This window comes from Eschrichtius robustus, chromosome 15 (assembly GCF_028021215.1).
Source record: "Eschrichtius robustus isolate mEscRob2 chromosome 15, mEscRob2.pri, whole genome shotgun sequence".
NCBI classification, from domain to species: domain Eukaryota; kingdom Metazoa; phylum Chordata; class Mammalia; order Artiodactyla; family Eschrichtiidae; genus Eschrichtius; species Eschrichtius robustus.
This window is the reverse complement of record NC_090838.1, coordinates 62871902-62887219: the sequence shown is the minus strand read 5'-3', so window position 1 is coordinate 62887219 and position 15318 is coordinate 62871902. Positions and strand designations below refer to the sequence as shown.

Genomic DNA, 15318 nt, shown 5'->3' with positions numbered 1-15318 from the left:
TACAGAAATTGACCCAAATGTATAGTATAAGAATTTAATAAGTGATAAAGGTAGTGTTATACAAGCGGCATAGATACACACAAATTAGTATTATGCCATGTAGGTATAAAGTAACTTTTCCTCAGTAAACCTTATAGGCAGAAAGGTCAGAACAGTGCATGAGAATACCATCTTCCTGTCATTTTGTGGAGGGACCTGATGGGTTCAACTTTGCTGTATAAACAGTGGGACATGCCTCAGGAGAAGGACCCTGCTCTTGTAATATTGATAGGGAAGCTGGGAGAAGGGCAAGAACATCTAGTCAGTATGTACTAGGTGGATCCTTGCTGGTCAGAGAAATGACTTGGCTAGGGGAATTCTATCAATGCCTCTTAGATTAGCTAAAGAGACTTAGTATTCTTCAGATGAGCTGACTCAGTCTACTGAACCAGTTCATTGCTAAGCTTTGAGAATGGGGAAGGTAGAGAGCCACTAGGGCCCTCCAAGGTAGCATCTCATGGCACTAGGGAACGCCATTAGCATGATTGCTGCTTTACTTATCTGTCTTCCCAACCAGTTTATGGTCTTTGTAAGGACAGAGGTGTGTTTTTTACCTTTATATCTTCAGCACCTTGCTGGCATAGTGCTTGGTCATAGTAGATAGTTAATAAATCAATTAATTACTCTTAATTGTGTATTTAATTAAATTTAATGTACCTACACCTTCACATTTTTCAGGAAAAGCCATCCTTTTTTTAATATTCTAAGGTATATCCTCTTATTCCAATTATATTCTTAAGTATATGAAAGTATTAAAATTGCACTTTGAATGGATTTTGAAACTATCTGAAAATACTGTGGAGGTACTAAGAAGTGATCAAATTAGCTTCTTGTTAAAGATAGTGGGTCGAACACATATATTTCTATCTTCCACCTCTCTAAACTCATAAAAACAACAGCTAAGGGAATTTTTTAAAAAATCACGAGCTCCCAAACATAAAGACTATAGGAGAGCAGGTGATAGCAACATTTTTTGGAAATTGGAAAGTAAAAAGATGTGTGATAATTGTCCTGACATATCCAAGAAAACTCAGTCCTAAACCAGTAGTAGAAGAAACTGAGAACAACACAGTTTTTAGTGTTTTGCAGAACCCCTATGTTTAAGAAATTGCTGGCATCAGGGAAAGGGGGTAAAATTGATGCCCAAACAGAAGGATTGGTTGAATGTCTATTTCAGAACCAGTTAGACATCTGGATTCCTTCCCCAGCTTTTTCCTATCAGTTAACTACCTGATCCCAACTCTAGCTGAAGATCAGAGAACAATAGACACAAACTGAAAACAGTGAAAGTTTATATACTAAATACTGAGATTTATCCTAAATCTCACAGCCCTCTTTTCTGATTTGGTTCCCAGAACCAGGCTTATACCCTTCAGGTGTGAGATTGGAAGGTAATCTGAATACTCTGAATAATATGATTAGCCCAAGAGAAGTATCCTAAAGATATGTCCACTGAGTAGTCCCCAGTAAAAAGGGCAAGTCAGATCACTTTGAAGACCACAGTAGACTAGACTGATGTACATTCAGTCAGCTTTTTAGTTTCCCAATTTAAAATTTGAGCAGATGGCTAAGGATCACCAGATATTTGAGAAAAGATTCTAACATGTAAGTAGAGTCAGAACAAACACGTACAAAGAAGCAACTTGGAGAAGATAGGGACTATGCAAGAAGAGGAAAACCTAAAAGGCAAAACAAACCAAACTATCATCAGTAGCATTAGAAAGATAAGAGAAAATAAATTACATGTAAAAAGCAAGATCAGAATGCTGCATTAAAGGAGAAGTTCAGAGAACAAAAAGAATGTTTAGAAATTAAAAATATGATAGCAGGAAACACTTAAAGGAGGGTTTGGAAAATAAAGTTAAAAAGCTATTCCAGAGAGAAGAGTAAAAAGAAAAAGAGATAGAACATGGGCAATAGAAAAGATATAAGAATATTAGGGGGCAGTCTAGGTGATCCAGCATTTGAATACTAAGCATTCTAGAAAAATAAAGCAAAAATGAAGGGAAGGAATTCATCATAGAAATAATATGGGAACATTTCCCAAAATTCTAAGACATGAACATGCAGATTAAAGGACCCACCAAGTATCCAACAAAAGGGATGAAAAGAGACTTATATCAAGGCATATTGTGAATTTTCAGAAGCCAGAGGACAAAGTGAAAATCCTAAATGTCTTTAGAGGTTAAAAACAGTATCTTAAATGGCTTGGCTATGTGTTGCATTTATACAGTTATAATGATTAAATGCTAAAAGTTAATATAGGTAATTAATCCATTGGTTTATCTCTGTTGTAGAGGGATACGTGAATGGACACTGCACAGATATTTGGTGCTGGTGTGTTAAGAATGTGAAAGAGACCTTAAACTCCCATCTTTCATGGTGGAAAGTCAATAGATAATGCTTAGAACTAAAAAAACCCCACAATAGCCAAAAGGCAGAAACAACCCTAGTGTCCATTGATGGATGGATAAACAAAATGTGGTATATACATATAATGGAATATTATTTAGCCTTAAAAAAGGAAATTTGGACACATGCTGCAACATGGATGAACCTTGAAGACATTATGCTAAGGGAAATAAGCCAGGCATGAAAGGACAAATATTGTATAGTTCCACTTATCTGAGGTTCCTGAAGTAGTCAAATTCATAAAGACAGAAGGTAGAATGATGGTTTCCAGGTGCTAGCGGTAAAAGGGATGAGGAGTTAGTGTTTAATGGGTACAGAGTTTCAGTTGGGGAAGATGAAGAAGTTCTGAAGATGGGTGGTGGTGATGGTTGTACAACAAGGTGAATGTACCTAATGCCACAGAACTGTACAGTTAAAAATGGTTAAAATGGAAAATTTTATGTCATAAATTTTACCACAATTAAAAAAACCTAAAGAAATAAGCAGTAGCACACATAAGCATGGTATGTAGAGATAAAGATGTAAGCATCAAAAGAGTGGTTGCTTCTGGGGAGCAGGATTTGGGGAGAAAGAGGAGAGGAGAAAACGGTTGTTTCTCATAATAAACTCTTTATGTATAACTTAACTATGCATAGTTTTGCATGTATAACAACTTAGGGAAGATATATTGAACAAAAAAAAAAAAAGAAAAGAAACTTAAGTCAGATTAGGTGTATGTGTATAACATGGGATTTGTTGGTGGACTGGATATGAGGTAGTAAATGTTCCAACTCTCAGGGTACAGAGGAAGCGTTCCCTTATTTAAGGGACTGTTTATACCTATCTATGGCATTATTGATTTTCTTTTCTGCTTTATGTGGGTAATTGAGGAGTCTCCAGTCTTCAGATTCATAGCTGTAACAAGGTGGGAAAGGAATTATGTGTTAGTTGTAAGTTAAACTGAGGTCCATTCAAATCTCTGTTGTGTTGTGTGCCTTATTAAAGAAGTGAACAGATAAATTTGATATAATGGGCAACAAAGCAAATTAGAAAAAACATATAAAAATCTTGAAAGTGATGATAAAGTTTGCAAATTTGTGATAACCAGAATGTTCTCTTTCCCTTGCCTTGAATTCTTAAGTTAAATATTTACCATTGTTCAGAAGAGAATATGAGTTCTTCAGTACCTTCCTTTGGTTGCAAAATGTCACACTACCTCACCCCTGCCACTGTTGCAGATTCACACTCGTTTCATACTTGGGCATGTGTTCTGGTGAGTGAGTAGTCCCTGTGCTGCTGCAGGAGAAGATGGGGAAAGAGGGTGTTAAAAGAGCAGTGAAGGAAAGTAGTGCTGATAGGCTAGCCTACATACATATAATTTGACTTGGCCTCAGAGTTTTGTGGGAGAGAGCCAGTGTTAACTTTCTGTTAAATTTACAATAAAGGAAAATGACCTACACTATGAAGTTTTTCTTCGGTGGTTCGTACAATAACTGAACTTCATTCCATTACAATATCCTGGGATTTCCTATAGCCTCCAAGTATCATGAATAATTGTACCACACTAATGTGGAAATGAAGTTCAGGTCACTGAACTCACATTTGACTTGAACTTGAGACCAGCATTTTAGATCTAACTTATGAGGTGGAAATGAATTGATCTTATTGACATAAATAAGATGCTACCTGTTTGTTTTTTTATTATATAATTTAGCCTCTGAAATATGCAAGGATATGAAAGGTTATTTAAAATAATGCCTTAAATATAATATGTAAATATACAGCCTAAGTGCTGTTAAATATTACTATACAGGGGGCCAAGAACAACCACTTTATTGTCTTTATTATCAGATTAAGTTTATTATTATTTTTTAAAAAGCCTTTATTTATTTTCAAAATTTATTTATTTATTTTTTGCTGCGTTGGGTCTTTGTTGCTGCGCACGGGCTTTCTCTAGTTGGGGTGAGCGGGTGCTACTCTTTGTTGTGGTGAGCGTGCTTCTCATTGCGGTGGCTTCTCTAGTTGCGGAGCAGGGCTCCAAGCATGTGGGCTTCAGTAGTTGTGGTGCGTGGGCTCAGCAGTTGTGGTTTGCGGGCTCTAGAGCGCAGGCTCAGTAGTTGTGGCACATAGGCTTAGTTGTTCCGTGGCATGTGGGATCTTCCTAGACCAGGGCTTGAAACCGTGTCCCCTGCATTGGCAGGCAGATTCTTAACCACTGCACCACCAGGGAAGCCCCAAACCTTTATTTATTTGCTTATTTATTTTTGGCCGCACAGCACAGCTTGCCCAGGCCCTTGGCAGTAGAAGCGCGGAGTCCTAACCACTGGACCACCAGGGAATTCCCATTATCAGATTAAGTTTAGATCTGGTCAGACACAGCCTCTCTCTGCCTTTCTAAATGATGAATGGAAGCAAGATGTATTTTCATCTCATTGGAATGAACTATTAAAGTTTATGTTTAATAGGTAGTGATTTCTCATTACAGGTCGGAATGAACTAGTATTCTTTTTTTTTTTTGCTTTGTAATCAGTGTATTAAGGAGACATTCATACATTTCAAGAATTGCTTAATTCTGATATCCAGATTTAAGCTTGTGAGCATATGCCTTTAAACATACAATTAAAGCTATTCATAATTTGCTATACTACCAACATTAAATTACAGTTTCTTTGGAGCATAAGTTAAACGGTTTAAAGTAAGCCTGTAATATACCTGCAAAACACCTTCCTAACTCATACATGCAAATTACTTCTTCATGTAAAGGTCTCATCACTCCAGCCTCTAAGTTACCCTGCTCCAGAAGTCACTACTCTAAGGCTTACTGTGGTCCAAAGAGAAGGAAAAAAAAAAAAGTAACCAGGACCAATAACTAGATATATTAAAAAAAGATGGCCCAGCAGAAGGCAATGCAGTTCTACAAATGCAAGCCCTCAAGAAGCAGCATGTTATATGATAAACCCCTTCTTTAGAAAGGTATCATTTCTATCACTGATACCACAGGCTAAATTAAATTATATAGCATGCCATCTTCAGTAACAGTTGAGGCAATAGAGTAAATGCAGAGTCATCACAATGAATCCCACTTAATACCACTATTACAGACCAACACTTCTCTACAAATTCTTTGACTGCCAGTTAAATACAGTTTTAACTTCATGGCTGAACAATTAAGGGTCATACACTGAAGTCAATACATATACCTGGCATTTCAGTCTAAGCTATTCCATGTACATAGCTGAAATCAGTTACAAAGTATGGCCTAACAAATGCTAGGGAAAATATTTTAAAGTAGTTTTTACAAGTATTAAACTTATCTTGCACACTGAAGTCATCATACATACAGGGCAAAGTCAGCACTTTTATATTGGAGTTTATTCTTCTTTTAACTTTTAAAACACTACTATAGTTGAATATTAAAACAAACAATAGCAAGTAGTGAGCATATTATGATTATAGTCCTTCACTCAATCACTACTGCAAATAAAATGCCAGCAGTGAGTGTTATTCACTGGCCCCATTAGGAGGTCTGACACTGAACACCACCCCGAGGATGATGTTCATCATGCTCGTATGCTTCTCCATCGTAATGGCGCTGTCTTTCCTGATTCGGATCAAAGTCCACTAGTTCTCCCTGGTCCATTTCATCAGTCTCTTCCACTTCCTTCCTCTCAGGTTGGAGTTTTTCCAGCAAAGAGAGTTTATCAGGGGAGAGAAAGCCATTCTCAGGAAAGTTTACCTTAAATTCATTGATTATGAGACCCCTTTAATATGGTCTACGATAAATTGGCATGCCTTCATTTAGCACACACTTGATATCTCCACGCTCGACAATCTGACCTGGATGAGAAGTGATGACTATGGTGCGGTTGTCAAGAGTTGATATTGGCTTTTGGAAGCCACACAGTGCCTCAGCCAGCTGTACGTCCATACACATGAAAAGGTCTTCTCCTCGTCGAGTAATAACAGCATGGTCCTTCTGATCTAAAATGATGATAATATCTCCTGGCTCCAGTCCTGCTTCTTGGTCTCCTTCACCATGGAATGTTATCTTCTGGCCATCTTTCATGCCTTTGTCAATATGAACTTCTAGAATTTTCTTCTCTCAAACTATCTTCCTTCCATTGCAGCTTTTACATCTCTCTTTAGGACTGATCTGCTCCCCATGGCCCTGGCACTCCATGCAGACAGACTGAATTTGCTGAACCATTCCAGGTCCTATTTGATGAATTCTTATTTGCATTCCAGTACCTCGGCAATTGGGACAGCACTTTACTGCTCCTTTCTTAGCACCTCGGCCTTCACATTTGTCACAAATCACATTCTTTTGCCGAGCTAGTTTTCTTGTTGCACCATTATATAAATCTTCTAAGGTTACTGTGAGTTGATGCACAACATTTTTACCTCTCCTTTCTCTTTGCATCCTGCCTCTTCCTCCAAAAAACATATCAAAGATGTCCATGGGAGAGCCCAAACCGCCACCTGCTCCACCTTCTTTAATTGCCTGCTCTCCTCCTTTTCATACAATTCCCTTTTCTTTGCATCAGAGAGCACTTCGTAAGCTTGAGAAATCTGTTTAAACTTCTCTCCTTCATTTGGATTCTTATCAGGGTGGATACTTCAAGGCCAGTTTCCTGTAAGCCTTTTTCAGTTCTTCTTGGGTGGCATTGCGTTTGACCCCCCAAACATCATAAAAAGTGGTTTCTTTCACCATTTTCTACAGCCAGTGAGATGAGTGGGCCGATGCCGGTGTGGGGGGGCGGGAAGGAGCGCGTTGCTGTGCGCAGCTCGGGCAGCCGCCATTCCTCTGCCTTTTCGCGGAGCGTTCTTGAACTAGTGTTCTTGTATTATATCTAATTATAAAGTTACTATCTTACTCTGCTTGTGTATGGATGATGTTTTCTCAAGTCAGCTATAACAACTGCATGATTGAAATACGGAATATATATTTTAAAGCAAAGACTTGATTCTCTTTTACTTGCATCTCTTCATATGGTTGGGGTCCCCCCCTCCATTTCCTTTCCTTTTTCTTCTCTTATTTTTTTCCTATTTATTTCTCTCTTTTTCTCTCTCTCTCTCTCTTTCTCTTCCTCTGTTTCCCTCTCTCTTAGTTCTAGAAATACTGCTTGTAAGACCTGAGAATTCAGCTTCATCTTGAGCAGCCTTACATGCTGACCACCCCAACTGGGAATCTTTATTTTAAAAAGTCAACCATGACATAAGATCTGAAACCATAATAAAGTTTAAATCAGGTTTGAGAATCATGGTATTTGCTCTCTATTATGTATATGTTTAGCTGTGTGGATAATGGTTCTTTGGTCTAAAGAACAGTTCCAAGTTTGACATTTTTAAAGGGTTTAAATTCAAGGATAAGAACTCATCAGTTCTGGTTCTTCCCAGATCCCAGATTTTCTTGATGTTCTGATATGCTTTCACTATTAATTCTAATTAGATTCTAATATCTAATCTTATATTAACACAGTGAATGTACAAAGCAAACAAGGACACTAAGGACATGTTTTAAAATGGTTGTTAAGTCTTGCATATTTTTACTTAAATGTGATTAATCCTTGGGCCCTGCCTACAGATAGTAATTTATTCTACTGTTTGAACTGCATCTTAAATTTGGTGAATGCTTTCTCACATTTCGTGCTTCTTCACCCTAAGTTTAGATCTGTTTAATATAATTTTATAAAATAGATCTCATAGAGATCTGGTCATTTCAACTGTCTTTTATTTTTTAATGCTTTCATTGGGCTAGCAGGGATCATTAATACCCAAGAAAATTGGTCTCATGTAATTGACTATAAAAATTACTGTAACACTTTATAAGTAGGAGAATTATGAGTTATAAAATGTTATAATCAAAGAGGCATTAGCACCAATCAAAGCTACTTTTACTTTAAAAAGATTGAGTTTGATTATATAGGTTATAAGAACACTTCAAGATAGTGGTCTAAGAATGTAGACCCTTAAAGAGGAGAAAGGAGACTGGATCCATTGCTGACTCTCTCAAGGACCATAGGCATTTACTTATTATCAACTTGGCTTGCACTAATTGCAGACAAGGAGAGGTGGTGCCTTACCTTATCTTTGTCATGCAGTTATAGTGATAATAGAGAATACAGAGCAGCAGTCAACTGTCTTTGTAATAATTTTTAGAGAAAATTAGCTCATATCCATTCCTAGTCATGTCTTTCTTGTAGAAAATTTTTTTTGTAGTGTCTTCAATATTAAAGAACATAGGTTTGGAGTCAAGAAAGCTGGGTTGAAACTTCTCACTTATAATGGGCAAAACACTTAATCTAAGGCTTATTTTCCTCTTTTATTAATGTGTCAAATAAGATCATGTATGTAAAGTACTTAGACACACAGTAGGCACTTAATAAATATGGCATTTTTGGATGTTTTTGTTTTGAGATCTATGTGATTTTATCAGGCAAGTAGTCTTCAGTTGGGGTAGCTTGGGTATTGATAGCTTAATACCAGCTGTCTTTCTGCCTCTCCATCTTCTTATTAAATGATTGCAACTACATTTTTTTCATGAGTAGTTTTAAACAAACTGATTTGGGAAAGCATGAGCCACTACTTTTAGAGGGAAAAAAATTTTTTTAACCTGAAGGTTTTCCTTATTTTTTTCAGGCTTCAGTGTTAAGAAATGCAGGGTTTTTGTTTGTTTGTTTTGTTTTTTGTACTATATTGCAATAATTGCTTTAATGTCAGTGAGAAACCAAACCTTACATCTGCTTAAATGGGCAATTCAGACCATAGAAATTAGTGAGACTTAAATGGATATCTTTATTTTGTTGATGGAAATTGTATTTTGGGTTCTTAGTCTTTCTACAGTCTCTTGAAGTAACTTCACTATGCATGTGGTGATTGTGTTTCTCAGTTACTAGATTGAGCTATACTCTGAGCTCAGTGTATTTTCTCATCTCCTGTGCTGATGCTTCTTGGTACGAACAAGTCAGTTTACTGGTATGCTGTACTTTCCTTTTGACAATTCTAGACGCCTGCCACGTGTGCAGAGTGTAGTGGAGCCAAGTTTGAGGTTTGGACTTAGAGCCCTCCCCAAATCCCCGTGGTGTGCCCTTTGACCTGGGGGATAGTTCTTACTGGCCCTGGAGAAATCCAGTTGAGAATTCCTAGGATTGTTGTGCTCTCAGTGAGTGCTTTATTCTTGTCCTCTGCCAGATGTTTTCTTTACTGAGCAAAAAAACTCCATCAAAATAATGGTAAGGGAACTGGTTATGTGAGGAAATAAAAAGAAAGGAAGAAAAAGAAATATTCAAACATATTCAGGAGGGCCAGAGATGTGGACCTAAGGATGTTCTAGAACAAGAGGAATCTATTTTCTCACGTCCTTCTAGATCTCCCTGCTAAAAAGTTTTAGCAAGTAAACCTAGAGTAGCTTTAAAATTAAAAATATTTACATACAATATATCTTTTTTTTTTGGTGTCCATAAGTTTTGTTTTGTTTTGTTTTGTTTTTAAATTAATTAATTTATTTTATTTATGGCTGTGTTGGGACTTCGTTTCTCTGCGAGGGCTTTCTCTAGTTGTGGCAAGCGGGGGCCACTCTTCATCGCGGTGCGCGGGCCTCTCACTATCGCGGCCTCTCTTGTTGCGGAGCACAGGCTCCAGAGGCGCAGGCTCAGTAGTTGTGGCTCATGGGCCCAGTTGCTCTGCGGCATGTGGGATCTTCCCAGACCAGGGCTCGAACCCGTGTCCCCTGCATTGGCAGGCAGACTCTCAACCACTGCGCCACCAGGGAAGCCCTGTCCATAAGTTTTTAAACATGCATAGATTCAGGTAAACACCACCACAAACAGAACAATTGCATCACCTCCCCAAATTCCTTTGTGCTACCCCTTTGTAGTCAAACCTTCTCTCTATTCCTAACCCCTGGCCATTGATCATGAAGTTTATCAAAAGTATAGATTGGGAAGCACATTGAACAGGTAATGAGGACTACCAGAAACTTCAATTAATTAATTATTGCTAATTATTATCTCACTGATTGAGAATGTGGCATTTCTCTTTTTCCCTCTTGTTTAGGATCTCAACAGAGAAATGTACCCCAAACTAAAAATGCAGAAAAATTATATTTTTGCAATTGAATAGTGACAGATGACCACCTAAGTTGTTGCTTTTTTAGGTCTATGTGATTCTAAGCTTTAGAGGCTTTATGACCTTTGAACCTGACTGTACTGGGATGGATTCTTTCTGTCTTCATTAGGAGGTGAATGGATAAATGACTGCACCAAGATGACTAGGGAATAAAACTTGGACTGGGAAGTAGGGGAAGTGGTTAGATCATTAGAGGTGAATTTTTCACTCATAGACTCTTTTCTTCTTTGTTCTTTGTGAGAGGCTATTGAACAAAGCAGTGGCAAGAGTTTATACTGTGAGCGGGAAGTTTTCAACTGGCTACATTTTATTTGTTTTGAAAGCTTGCAAAAAAGTTGTTTTGTTGACAAGTTCAGGCTACTTTACCTTCCTGACATAATTTTCTAATTGCACATCTACAGCAAATTTAGAACAGCTTTCAATTATTACTTTGTGTGTGCATGCAGAGGAGAAAATGCTCTGCAGATTGGGGCAGTTGTCTGGGGGGAAAGAAAAGGCCTTGTCATGTTGTAGTGCCTACTTGCACGTGTGTGTTTGCTTAAACTCAGAAGTCAGCCAACCATTGAGCCCTCTAGTGTGGTTACTATTAAAACAGAACAGTGATAATGGATCTTTATATAAATGTTTAAGTATTTGGAAATTTTTAAAATTGAGAAAATTCTGTTTTACAAATCAGGGTGGGCTGTCAGGGGAGATGATTACATCCTATACCAGTTGAGATGTTAATGAGATTGGGAAGGAAGTAGGGAATTTAAGAGCCCTTATTTTTAAAGTCTTGCAATGCCAATGCTTAAGATGTGTTCTGTGGCACACCACCATAAATCACAGAGGACTCACTTGTAGAATACTAGGTAATAAAAGGGATCTGGGACACTTGTTTGGAGGAGGGGAACCCATAGCTAGGATAGAGTTCAGGAAGTGGAACTAAGATGATAATCATTTACTGGCATTTTCTCGAGGGCATATGTCTGAATTGGCTTCATCTTTTTGTTCCCATAGAACCTAGCACACTGCTTTGTACAAACTAGGCATTCAGCAAATTTTTGTTATATTATACATACATACACTTTTTTTTCCTTTGGCAGGGCACTTATGCATTTAAGGACAGAGAATTTCCATGGATATTGTAAGAGTTTTAATATTTTCCTGGTCGTCTTAGGCTCTTAATTTGCTGATGAAACCTGTAACTGTTATGTTCAATTTTGATATCTCAAGATGCAAATTATCTTTGAAGTACCAGGTGAATTTTTTTCACTGAGGTATAATTTTATCTTGATTCTCCTCCAGTGAACCTTTCTCACTTTTGTATACCAGTGCTTTTTTTTTCCTGGTAAAACATTCATAACATAAAATTTACCTTCTTAAATCATTTTAAAATGTACAGTTTTGTGGCATTAATCAGTACATTCACACTGTTGTGCAACCATCACCACCATCCATCTTCAGGACTTTTTCATCTTCTAAAACTGAAACCCTGTAACCAGTGAATTAAAAGCTTATGATTTGTGCTCCAGTACTGTTTGAACAAATAAAATCTTTTATATATGTGTTGAGGAACTTGAGATCTCTCTCCAGGGAAGAAAAAAAGGCAAAAAGCAAAACCGGAATTCACACAATAGCTTTTTAATTTAATAAGAAATAGATTGTAGTTCTTGAATTTTATAGATAGGTTTTTCTCTTCTTCCGTTTCCTTAAGAAATTTGTTCAGAAGCAACAACTGGAGTAGCCCTTATTCTCTGAAAGTATTTCTAGTCTGTGTGTGTGTGTATTTTTGTAGTCCTTGTAACTCACAAGACAAATAGAAAGCTATATTTTTACCTTAGGTTTTGTTTTTAGTGTAATTACTTGCTGGCTTGAACTGTGGTGGTCTTAATCTTCTTTTGAGGGTTGTGCCCTTGAGTATGGTGATTTTATTCTGGTGTCAAAGAATTTAAGGATAAGGAGTATCTTTCTTTCGGTACTATAATCTTATTTTTTGACTTAGGCTGAAGTCTGTTATTAATTTGTACCTTTCCCTTACTTCCCATATAAGAAAACAAGCAAATGTCAAAAAATAGTACGGCCTACTTTCCAACAGAATGACTTCAGCTCTCCTCAGTTTGTTAAACATATGAATCTCTTAGCTGCCCTGATGAAGAGGCTGTGGTCTGTCTGGGCATGTGTTATGTTTGTCTTTCTTGGTAAGTCTTTAAAGCAGAGTTGGTCTTTTAACAGTGGAGAGGAGAGGTATCTATAGCAGTAGTTCCTAAACATTTTAGGGACATAAACCTTTTGAGAACCCAATGAAAGTCATGAACCCTCGCCTCAGAAAAATTATTGTGTGGACACAAATTTTTCATAAAATGTCAGAGGATTTGAGTACTCTGTGAAATATATCCTTGTGGCAGCCATCTGGACTATTAAGATCCAGTATGAGTATTAGATTCAGTAGTGTATTCTGAGATGTTCCTTTTCTTGTTTCATCATGGTTTGTGAAGAATACATAGTGGAAAAGCTTGAATAAAATTATAACAGTCTCACAGTTCAATGTTACATCATTAGTGAAAATGGATGCTATTTTTACTAATACACTGACAGGTAGATTCAAGATGTTGGTAAACTTTTCTGACTTGCCCAGTTTAGATAGTAGATAGGTGTCTGAGAATACATTGACCTGTATTGTATACTGTGAAAGTTGGATAAGGTTGTATTTCCAAACTTTGGTTTGCCTGTGATTTCTCGTGTGCTTTTGTTACTTTTTTTCTTCTTACTTCTGTTGTATAGGTAATACAGAAGAAATAGAGAAGGGCAAAATAACAATGAAAATAAATTTTGACTTGAAATAGCTAGTGATAGCATAATATGAGTAAACTTAAAATGGCATATTCAGTATGACTTAAAATTGGTCATATTCAGTATGACATAAAAAGGCATTTTATAATACTTTGGTGAAGACTCACCTCTTTCTTCATAGAGAAAATACTCCTTTTTTCTGTACCTTAACCGATGTCATAGAGAAACAGGACTTTTAAGCAGAAACTTTCTTGGCTTTCAGCACTCTTACTGCTTAATTATATGTTTCCACCATTCTTTGTTGCTTCAATTCCAGTTTCAGAGGAAGAGGCTATTCCTCCTGTTTAAGACTGTTTCTTCCATTTGTGCTCAGTCTTATTTCTTTGTTCTGTCAAATGTTCCATCTTTCTCTTCCTTCCTTTTTTCTTCAACCTTTCCCTTTCACTGACTCCTTCCACTTTACACTTGACATGCTCAGGTCTCCCTTTCATTGGCTTTACCACTGTAATCCCTCTCCCTGTCCCCAAACCATCCAGTGCTTTTCTTCCGTATTTCCTGTCTTATTGAAGGATATCACTGTTCATCCAAGATAGAGATCTGCGCTGCTAAGGAATTTGATAATTGGGTGGTAATCTAAGTGTAGTAAGTAGCATAGTAAGTAAAATATTGTGGGATGGGGAGGAGTATACATAATGTTGTAAAGTAAAAATGCATTGTATTAGTAAAAGCAGAATATTAGAACTATGGAGATTCTTAGTTCCTGGGATAGTTTGGAGCTTGTAAAGTCTGGAAATAGAGGTGGACTAAATAGCTTGATGAGGCTCTTCTTTCAACTTTTACTACACGTACTAGTGCATGACAGCTCACTAAAACTTTTCCAAAAAATTTGACACTCTTATCTTCAAAAGAAATTGAACATTTACACCCAATAGCTGTATATTTGTATTTATAAATTATATATGTATATTAATTTCAGTAGTAATACACATGGTTCTAAACTTTTTTGATTATGGACTGCCTTCAGTAAAACATTTTTGTGTATATATACCTTATATATGTATATGTTATTTATTTATAAGTGGTATACATATGTACTACTCTTATTAGCTACTGTCTCTGGACAGGATGTATATTTAGGGAGAGAGTCATTGTTAATAATGCATTTAAATCCCCCTTTCAAATAGTCATTTTTATAATTTCAAATTTGGGGTGTTATTTTCGGTCAGATCTGCTTTGATCATCCTTATATTTGCCACATGATATATTTGACAGGGGGCTCTTACCAGGTGTATCAGTTATCTATTGCTCTTAACAAACTACCTCAAAACTTAATGGCTTAAAGATAATACTGATGTATTTTTTTCTTTTTTAAAAATATTTATTGAGTGGCATCATGGTAGAGCTGAGGCTTAGAAAAGAGGTTTGTTCATGTTAATTCTTGGCTTTTCTTTTTTTTTTTTTTTGGCTGTGCCATGCGGCTTGTAGGATCTTAGTTCCCCAACCAGGGATTGAACTCGCACCATTGGCAGTGAAGGTGTGGAGTCCTAACCACTGGACCACCAGGGAATTCCCTGATGTATTTTTTCTTATGATTCTGTGCATTTGTCTGCTGTCCTCACCTGGAAGTCACTCACGTGGTTAGCTGACAGTTGGTGCCAGCTGTTGTCTTGGTTCTGTACCTGAACTCTTACCCCGTAGTGGGCTAAACTGAGCTTCCTCATAGCATGGCGGTCTTCCTCATAGCATTCCTCATAGCATGGGTTCAGACAGAGAAAGAGAGCTGAAGCTGCTGGGCCTCTTAGGACCCAGAGTCCAGAATTTGGCAATGTCCATCACCTTCTGTTAGCCAAAAGCAAGTAACAAAGCCAGTCCACATTGAAGAGCATGGAGAAATGGTCTTTACCTCTTGATAGAAGCAGCAGAGTCACATTGCTAAGGGGCATGCACACAGGGAGGCTTGATTCACTGGGGACCAATATTATAATGGTC

At 37.2% G+C, this 15318-nt stretch overlaps 1 protein-coding gene and 1 pseudogene across 4 annotated transcripts in view; one reads left to right on the top strand and one right to left on the bottom strand.

Annotated features, from left to right (window-relative positions):
* EXOC6B (exocyst complex component 6B) overlaps positions 1 to 15318 on the top strand; it is a 713885-nt gene that overhangs the window by 122664 nt on the left and 575903 nt on the right. The gene's annotated exons all lie outside the window — the stretch shown is intronic.
* LOC137777439 (dnaJ homolog subfamily A member 1 pseudogene) lies at positions 5831 to 7141 on the bottom strand (annotated as a pseudogene).